General features: G+C 38.9%; 1 long non-coding RNA gene across 1 annotated transcript in view; it reads right to left on the reverse strand.

The window, feature by feature from the left end:
* Window positions 1–9741, reverse strand: part of LOC144300587 (uncharacterized) — a 21482-nt gene extending 11741 nt beyond the window's left edge. The window contains exon 1 of the long non-coding RNA XR_013367331.1: window positions 9420–9741. This is a non-coding gene — a long non-coding RNA (uncharacterized LOC144300587). The remainder of the gene's footprint in view (window positions 1–9419) is intronic.
* Between the last annotated feature and the right edge of the window lie 81 nt (window positions 9742–9822).

Genomic DNA, 9822 nt, shown 5'->3' on the forward strand with positions numbered 1-9822 from the left:
CAGCAGTAGACTATTAGTAACTAAGTTTTGGGGGAGTCTAAATTACATGAAGATTTTCAACTAGGCAGGGCGAGGGTGTTAATGCCTCACAACCCTGTGTTGTTCAAGGGTCAACTATACATCTTTTACTCTGCCAACTCTAATGACAGTACTCGTAACTATTCATCATTTACCTAAAGAAAATGCAACCTTACATCTAACAACTCCAGCATGGATGCTGCCACTTGGGGGCACTACAGTTTCACATACGGAAAATTCCCAATCAGGATAGTCTCCTTATAACCATACCCTTTTCTCAGCTACTATATGTTAGAAAGGATGACATTATGGCGAAAAAATGCCCCATTTTCTTTGGTTATTCCAAAAGACACCTATTTCATTTAAGGAAGCAGACCTATTGCTATCTCCTAGCACTGGAGAGGCTCATATTACCTGGCCAGTCTTGTGAGTCCTTACCAGATATGTAGCCCAACCACTTTCTTAAAGTATTTAAATTCCTCTTTGTCTTCTTTAATGACTATCATTGATCTGGACCATAACTGTTTCCTGAAAATGAAGACTGATGCCAAAATGTTAGTATATTCTTCCTTTTTCTCCTGAGCCTGATAACACCCTTGAAAGGGAAGCTGAGAGCTTGGCAGGAGATCTTGAGGACTTGGATGCTGTATCTCACATTTGAACCATCTTTTTGTCTGGAGCATCTCCACTATGGGCTACTCAAGAATTGAGCCAAAGCTCTCACATCTTCCATGAACAGGAAACAGGAAATAACCATCACTGCAAATGATGCAATAAAGAATACTGAACTTCTTGGTAAACAATTTCAAAACTTAGCACACAGAGCTCCACAACTGACTGGCACTTGATCTAATCTTGTGCCATTTGGAAGTGACTGCCACATATGTATTCCTCCAAATCCTTTATTACATGAATGCTTTACCTAGATACAGAGATGTAACCGGGCCTCCTTTAGCTGACTCAGCCTGCATTCAGTTGCTATGTTGAGACAAATTTCACATCTGGCACAGTTACACAATATAGACAATAAAACATGAATAAAGTATGCAGACTAGAAAAGCTTCCACATAGAAATGGTAAAAAGGACAAAATTGCAGATCATGCAGCAAAACCACAATGTACCTTTGAACAGTCTTTCTCTTTTGCTTGTTGTCCTCTGTCTTCTCTCTCTTGCCCTCTCCTCTACTCCCTCCTCTTTACTTCCCTTCCTTTCCTCTCCTTCTCCCTCATCCCTCATTATGTCCCATTTCTCTGGGCTCCTTTGTGATTTCTCTAAATCCATAACCACCCCTCTTCCCTTAGCAAAACAAAATATCTCATCCAGAATCCATCTTCCTTAGAAAGTATGAAAATAGTGTGGGATGGATTAGTGACAACTCTTAACTTTTTTTTTTAAGTTTTAATTTTAGCTTATGTATTTTTTTTTTTTTTAAGATTTTTAGCTAAGCTCTACATCCAGTATGGGGCTTGAACTCACAACCCAAAATCAAGAACTGCATGCTCCACCAACTAAGTCAGCCATGCACCCCTAGTCCCATGCTTTTCTTTTTTTTAATTGCGAGGCTGAGGGGTTAGTTCATTTTAAATCTTTTTTAAAATGTTGTATTAATTATATATTTTCAAATTAAAATTAATTCAGTTTTTCCTTTTTCAGTCACTTTTTTTAAAGATTTATTTATTTATTTATGATAGAGAGAGAGGCAGAGACACAGGCAGAGGGAGAAGCGGGCTCCATGCCAGGAGCCCAACGCAGGACTCGATCCCAGGACTCCAGGATCACACCCTGGGCCAAAGGCAGGTGTCAAACTGCTGAGCCACCCAGGGATCCTTTTTTTTTTTTTTTTTTTTAAATATTTATTTATTTATTTATGATAGAGAGAGACCTTTTTCAGTCACTTTTATTTATTTATTTTTTTTCAGTCACTTTTAAACCTTTTGTTCCCACACATGTATTTCCACTGGATTCTGGGCAAGCTATGTTAATTTCCTGTCATCTAGCAGATGTCATGAGTGGAAGGAATTGCAAAAAAAAAAAAAAATGCCTCTTCCCTACCTTAGAAAACAAACACTTGGTTTCAAACATTGCAGTACACATTCATAGGAGAGGTAGACACTCTGTAGCCAGATTCGGGCCACTCTGATGCTCTCATCTTATTAAGCTCTCGGATAGTTATTTCTCCTTCCGAATAGGGTCATAAGAGAAAACTCTTGAGGTTTGCTCCTATCAGTTTCCCTCTACCCTCCTGTAAACCAAGAACTATCTAGAACAGGGTGTAGCCAAAGAAGGCTATAGTTGTTCTTCTGGTTGGTGGTTCTAAGTCTTTGGGTCCTGTTTTCAGTAAGTAGAGCCCTACCTGGGAAGATACTAGAGAAGTGTCCTTTCTTTTGTGATTAATAAGCCATTGCCTGCCCCCAGAGACGTTTATCCTGTTCAACTGAACTTACTGGTTTCACTAAAAGTAAATGCCTAAGGAGTGACTTGATTCAACTTTGGGATGTATGTCACATTGATAATACTCCTAAATTTATCCAGTTATCCCTTCATCTTTCTTCTCCTCTGCTTTTTCCTCTAGTGGCCTGTTGAGTTCTTAATGGGGCCTCACTAAATGGATTGCTCTCCTTCTTGAAGAGATAAGTCATCTGAGATCTCCTCACTCTTTGAACTAAAGAATGAGACTAGTGCAATTGTAATGAGACTGCCTTTTGCCAATTCCCAGTCCTACCCAAGGACTAACACTGGAATATTCCTTTCTATACCATCACTACCATTCTGGATGTCAAGGTGTATAAAGAATGGAGCAGAAGAGAGGAAGTGTTAAAAACAGGGTAGTTCAGAAGAGGCTAGGCAAATTCTAGGGTGCAGCCAGACCACCTTCTGTTGATAGAGAAGTCATGAGTGATTGCAGGCAGTTGATGACTGGAGAACTATATACTTTACAGCATTTAGATGAGCAGCATCCAGAACTCTGCTTTGGTGACAGTCAGTGGTATTTCTAACAAGAAGTGGCCCACAAGCATCTGTAGTAAAACACTGGTGATGATTTTCTCTAGAGGCAATTAAAAGTGCAAAAGTGGCCAGTGGCAAGGACCTACCCTGACTCAAGTAAAAACTGGCTTGAGAAACTCAGACAGACATGAATGTTTTTTTGTAAATAATTGATGTAAACTTAGGGTGGAATATCCAGTTACTTAATTCATCTATACATAGAAGTAAACAAAGGGTTGTCCCTTTTGAAAGTGGAAAAAAATCCTAGGGCCCAGTTAGATGGGATAATGCTATTATAAATATTTAAGAAAAACATGTTACTAATAATAAACTTTATCAATTCAAATGGTCCTTAAACAGATCTGAGGGTAAAAGGTCATTTTGGATATTTTATTTTTCACAGCTAAATACAAATACAGTGTGTGTGGGGGGGGGGAATAAATACATACATATAAGTACGGTGGGAAAAACAAGATACCAGTTTTGCTTATGTTTTGTTTATTTTTGTGTTAGCTCTAGTGGTCTGTTTTATTCTTTGACATTCCAATGGTGACTTTTGTTTTGCTGTTTTCCTGATTTTGAAGAAAAATTCAATGTGTTTTACTCTAGGTGCCCACTTTTAATTTTTGCTTTGCATTATACTTGTATTAAACTTACTAAGTCTTTTGTTTAGCTGTTTTTGTTAGATAACTTACAACTGTTTACAGTGTTAGGAACATACCTACTAATAAAACAGGATCCTCTGATGATACTATGTCTTGCAGTTAAAATTACTATACAAAACAGGAGACATTATTCTTTAGGCAAAATAAAGAGAATTTAAAATTCCTTCTTATAGATTCCAATTCTTTGTTGAAAACTTCTCATTGATTTTGCCCATATTTTTCTCCATTTAACTTAAAATTGTAACTTAAAATTTTATTTAAAATAAAAACCTTGTTTTCTAATTGCAGTATCAGGATCATCTACCCATCTATCCATGGGTCTTCAGTTTTACTTTTCTTTTTATATTACTATCACTTACTTCGTCTTCTTCATATTTTTAGAAATACTTTATAGTATATTGGACATTGCATTTAACTGTAGAGGCTCCAGATAATATCTTCCATTAGCAATGATTCTTCCTTTCTTTTGTCAGATAGAGTGAAAGGCTAGTCAATCCAATCAGGTCTTATACTGGATTGCTAATTTGGTTAAGATTTAGTCCATCTCTGGTTCATCCCTATTCTTCGTTCCTCCTGGGCTTTTTAATTATTTTATTATTATTATTTTTTTTTTTTTTGAAAGAGAGCATAAGAGCAAGGAGAGGAGTAAAGGGAGAAGAGGGAGAGAATCCCAAGCAAGCTCCATGCTCAGCATGATGTGGGGCTTCATATCAGGACCCTGAGATCAGGACCCAAGCTGAAATCAAGAGTTGATCCTCCACCGACTGAGGCACCCAGGTGCCCTGGTCCTCTTGGGTTTCCGATTGATAGTCTGCATACTCTTTTCTTTTCTTTTTTTTTTTTCAGCCTTGAAAGTTCTACCTTTGGAAGATTTTAAACTTAGTACCCATCTTTTGCAGGTTAAAAAATCTTGTAAATGCCTTGAAGTATCTATTGTGGGTTTGCTGAAAACTCCTTCTCTCTAATAGAACTTTGTTTCCAAAACTCTGCAAGACAAGTGAATGTTTCACTCTGCCTTTCCTACTCAGTCTTCCTCAGTTTCTGGTAACATCCCAGAATTTGGCACATATTCCATGGTAAAATTTAACCATGTACTTTATATTTTCCTTTTTTTTTTTTTTTTTGTCAGTCCTACATAACTACAAAAAACTCCAGATTTCTCTTTTCCAGCTAGGATCTATTTGTTTTATGTCTATGTGCGTAAGTACAGTTATTTATATAACTTTTACCATGCCCTTTGTTCTTTTCTAACTTTTTCTATTTGGTCAGTTTTAAATGGCACCTTTTGACTCTCACCTATTACCTATACACAACAATTTTATTTTAGTTTTCCCTTCCTCTCTCTCTCCTTTCCTCTTACTTTTTTTTTTCCTCTTACTTTTTTAACTTGCATTCTTCCTATTGGGCAGAATATATATTTATATTCTACTCTTTGATCCAAATCCCTACTCTTATTTTAGTATTAGTACTACAATTCTATTAAATGCTCACCATCAATTGGTTTGTTTTTTTTTTTTTTTTTAAAGATTTTATTTATTCATGAGAGAAACAGAGAGAGAGGCAGAGACATAGGCAGAGGGAGAGGGAGAAGCAGGCTCCACACAGGGAGCCTGATGTGGGATTTGATCCTGGGACTCCAGGATCATGCCCTGGACTGAAGGTGGTGCTAAACCACTGAGCCACCCAGGCTGCCCCCATCAATTGTTTTGATGTATTTTCCGAGTCACCTTTTGTTTACATGAAATTCATCTTCTAGATGGATTTCCAGGAAGGGTGTGAGAACATTTATGTTTATATAGCTTGCATACAGAAATCTAAAAATTTGTTTGAATTTTTCTTAAAATGATGCTCCATTATTGCCTTGATTTTTATGTTCCTCTTGAAAAGTGTGAGATCATACTAATATTCTTACCCACATAAGTAAACTGATTATTTTGCCTCATGGTCTTCAAAATTTCTTATTTTTCCTTAATGTCCAAGAGTTTTGCTAGGGTAAGTCTCAGAGTTGTTCATTCCAGGTCAATTTTACCATTCTTCTCTTCCTTACATAAAGTCTCCTGGATTATGGTAAAAACTTTTGTTCCATTGCTTTATTTTCTTCTTCATCCAGGACTTCAATAATACAGATGTTGAATCTTCTTTGCCTTTCATTTTAAGCATTTTTCTAAGATCTGTTTTACTTTTTCAATCACCATTCCTTTGGTTATTTCTTCTCTTTCTTCACTGATGGTTATTAAAATTCTGCTTGAGTCTTCTCTGCTTTAGACAGATGAAGGTAAGTTATTCTTCACTTGTGAGATAGTTTTGTCTTTTCCTTCAAATTTTTCCAGATTAGGTCAACTTTTGAGGCATTCCTTTCTGATTTTGTCCATTTGTGTTCTTAGGTGGTGAACTAGATTTGATGTGTACACATATATACACACATCTAATGCTTGTTTGAGAATATTTAATTTTAGTTTAGAACTTGGTCTTACAGTTTTGTTTTGAGGAATAATTTTCATTAGGTGAAATGTTACAATTTACCTTTTTTGTTTCATCTCAGAGTAGTTTTGCATTGTGTTGGTCTGATTTTTTTAAACAAGCATTTTGTAGACAATTTCCTACTTGAAAAGTATCTTATTGTGTCAATATAGTGAAGTGTAATTCCTTTAAAAGATAATGTTTTTGTGGTGGCAGTTTTATGTATGTAGCAGTGAGGTAGGGTGGCTGGCACGACTTATTTCTTCTGTTTCTGTAGAATCCTTAATTTTTCCCCTTCTTTTGTTCTCTTCATTGCCATGTCGTTAAGGGACATTACCTTCTCATAAATGTAGCTGATTCTTCCTCAAAAGTAACGCTCTCTGTATCTGACACTTCTGGTCTCTTATTTTCAAGCTCCTTCTTGACATCCATTGTTATAACTTACTAAGACCCAGGCTGTATTCAGTATGTTAGCACTTAATGTTTGACATTTTCTTTCAAGGTTTGATTTTGCCTATGCTTTGTTTAATCATCCACTCCCTTTTTTCTTTTTCAAAGATTCTTTGAAGTCCTGCCTCTCCCACCTTTACATTTAGATGTCTTGTAGCAGTGGAGGAAACTTTTTAAAATTTGGAACTAATCCATTTTCTGATAATTGGATGTTTGTGGTATTCTCTGTCTTCTAATATTGCTAAAGGCATGCATCACATGTGATTATATTTGCACTACTTGTACATAATGATGTTTTTTTTGAAAATGTGTGGAGAGATTCTGGTTCAGGTGGTTGACTTATCCTCTAGACCCAAGCATAATTTATCTCTGTTATCTCTTATTAATATGGATGTATCTTTGTTTAAAAGCAGCTCCAATTTATTTTCATGCTTTCTAAAAGTCTATTAATTCTTCAATTTGGGGCACCTGGATGACTCAGTCAGTTGGGTGTCTGACCTTGGCTCAGGTCATGATCTCGGAGTCCTGGGATGGAGCCCCATGTTGGGCTCCATGCTCAGCAGGGAGTCTGTTCCTCCCTCTCCCTCTGTCCCTCTCCCTGTTCATGTGTACTAATAAATAAATAAAATCTTAAAAAAATTATTCAATTTATTATCCATTCTCTTATAGGTCATTTTCATTGCGTTTAATATTTCAGTTATCCCCCCGCAAAAAAAAAAAAAAAAAAAGAACATACTTGTACCTATTTCCTTGTTCACACATCCAAGCATTACTCTAGGGTATATACATATGTCTGAAAAATATTCGTTTACAGAATATGTGCATTTTTTTAAAGATTTTATTTATTTATTTGAGAAAGAGAGAGAGAGCACGCATGAGGGTCAGGGAGGGTAGCAGCAGAGGAAGAAGGAGAAGCAGACTCCCCAGTGAGCAGGGAGCCCACTGCAGGGCTGGATCCCAGGACCCTGAGATCATGACTTGAGCAGAAGGCAGATGCTTAATCGACTGAGCCCCCCCAGGAGCCCCCAGAATATGTGCATCTTCACCTTTACCAGATATTCTCTAACGTTTTCAACAATGGTTGTAATAATTTATGATTCTACTAGTAGCGTTAAAGAATTTTCATTTTCTACACACTTTGTTATTTTCAAGGCTTACATTTATGCCAATCTGATGGATGTAATGTATTATCTTAATTTACGTTTTCCTGATGACTATTTAAGGTTTAATTTGTCTTTTCATATTCTTTCCCTAGTTTTCTTTTGAGATGTTCTTATTAAGTCCTTTGTATATTCTAGAAATAAACTATTAAAATTCTACATTTTGTAAATATATCCTCCAAGTTTGTGCCTTATCTTTAACTTTCTTAAAGTTATACAGAAGTTTCAAAATTATAACATTGTCAAATTTATTACTTTTCTCCATTAACATTTCCATCTTTCTTTTTTTTAATTAATTTATTTTTTTAAGAGATTTTATTTATTTATTCATGAGAGACACAGAGAGAGAGGCAGAGACACAGGCAGAGGGAGAAGCTGGCTCCCTGCAGGGAGCCCCACGTGGGACTCAATCCCGGGTCCCCAGGATCACACCCTGGGCTGCAAGTGGCGCTAAACCGCTGCGCCACCGGGGCTGCCCCACTTGCATCTTTCTATACAATGTTTTATAAAATCCTAAGTAAGTGTCATGAACACTTACTACTATGTTTTCTTATTGGAGTATATTTTGTTTTACACATTTACATCTTTATTTAAATGGAGTTTAGGGACGACTGGGTGGCTCAGTGGTTGAGCATCTGCCTTTGGCTCAGGTCATGATCCTAGAGTTCTGGGATCGAGTCCTACATCGGGCTCCCCATGGGGAGCCTGCTTCTCTCTCTGCCTGTGTCTTTGCCTCTCTCTCTGTGTCTCTCATGAATAAATAAATAAAATCTTTTAAAAAATAAAAATAAATAAATAAAGTTTACTTTTGTGTAAAAGGCCAGATAATTATTTGTCCTCCGAGGATAGCCACCTGTTCCAACACCATGAATTCATATTTGCCAAGGCTCTTCCTCTGTTCAATTATACTCAAAACCAGCTGAGTACTAAAGGCCTTTCATGATATCTTTAACCACATCCTGTGGGCTTATCTTTCACCACGCCCTTGTACAGTAGCATTATTGTCTTATCAAACCAGGCTACTTACTGCATTCAGTCTTGAAATATACCAAAGCTAATTCTTACTAAGTCATGTTCCCTTCCCGTCTTTTCTCCTTACTGAAAATTGCATACTTCTTCTAAAAAAAAAAAAAAAAAAGACACTGTCCAACCAATTCATCTTTGCATCCTCAATAGTTGGCCCTGATTGAACACACTCCCAATACTCGTCAAAGAATTTTATTCTGAATTCACTTTGGCCCTTGCGAGTGGCCACTTCCACCTAGAAAGAAAATGCTTTTTGCCTTTTTACCTACCTTCCCACCAAAATATGCCTAGTGATTCTAAAGCATTTTTTTAATTCTATTTTTTAAAAAGTATTTATTCTTTTTTAAATTCCACCCTTGTATTTTTAAAAATCTTAAACAAACCCTCAAAATACTTCTATCGCCCAGGAACCAGAGTCATCGTTTCTGCGCCTGTGTAGAAGGCAGACAAGTGTGGGGTCCAAGCTAACAGGAAAGGGCACGTGCTCGGGGGCGGGGGGGCGATGCCAGCAAGGGGCCCCTCCTAGAGCCGCTTGGCAGGTGAGGCCGCAGGTGCGCCCGCGCCGGGGAGGTGTCCACATCCCCGTCCCCCCCTTGCCCTCGCTTCCTCCAGCTGCCTGCACCCTGAGGACGAAGAGCGCGGTGTGGAAATTACCTCCGAGGCCACAGTCTCTCCTTCCAGGGAACGCTGGAGCGCCCGACTGGGCTGTCACCATTGCTAAGGACACGCAGGGTCTCCCCTTCGGGAGGGAGCTACCCCGCTGGCGGCCTGGGTACAAGATTCGCTCAGACCCAGGCCCGGGGCCGTCCCCTTCCAGAGCCCGGGCTCGGTCACGGGTGACGGGAGGTCACCGCCATGGACGAGCTGAACGGGGAGATCCCGGCCACCCCGAGCCCACCCGCACGTTTCCGGCCTGTTCCGCACCGGCCGCCCCGCAGCGCTGGCGGCCGCGGGGTCGCGGGTGGCAGCGCGAACGCCGAGCGCGGCCCCGGAAACGCCCGCCCGGGCCCCGCGGCCGCCGCGCGCGCCGGAACTACATCTCCCACAAGGCCCCGCG

Source organism: Canis aureus, chromosome 28, assembly GCF_053574225.1.
Source record: "Canis aureus isolate CA01 chromosome 28, VMU_Caureus_v.1.0, whole genome shotgun sequence".
Classification (NCBI taxonomy): Eukaryota; Metazoa; Chordata; class Mammalia; order Carnivora; family Canidae; genus Canis; species Canis aureus.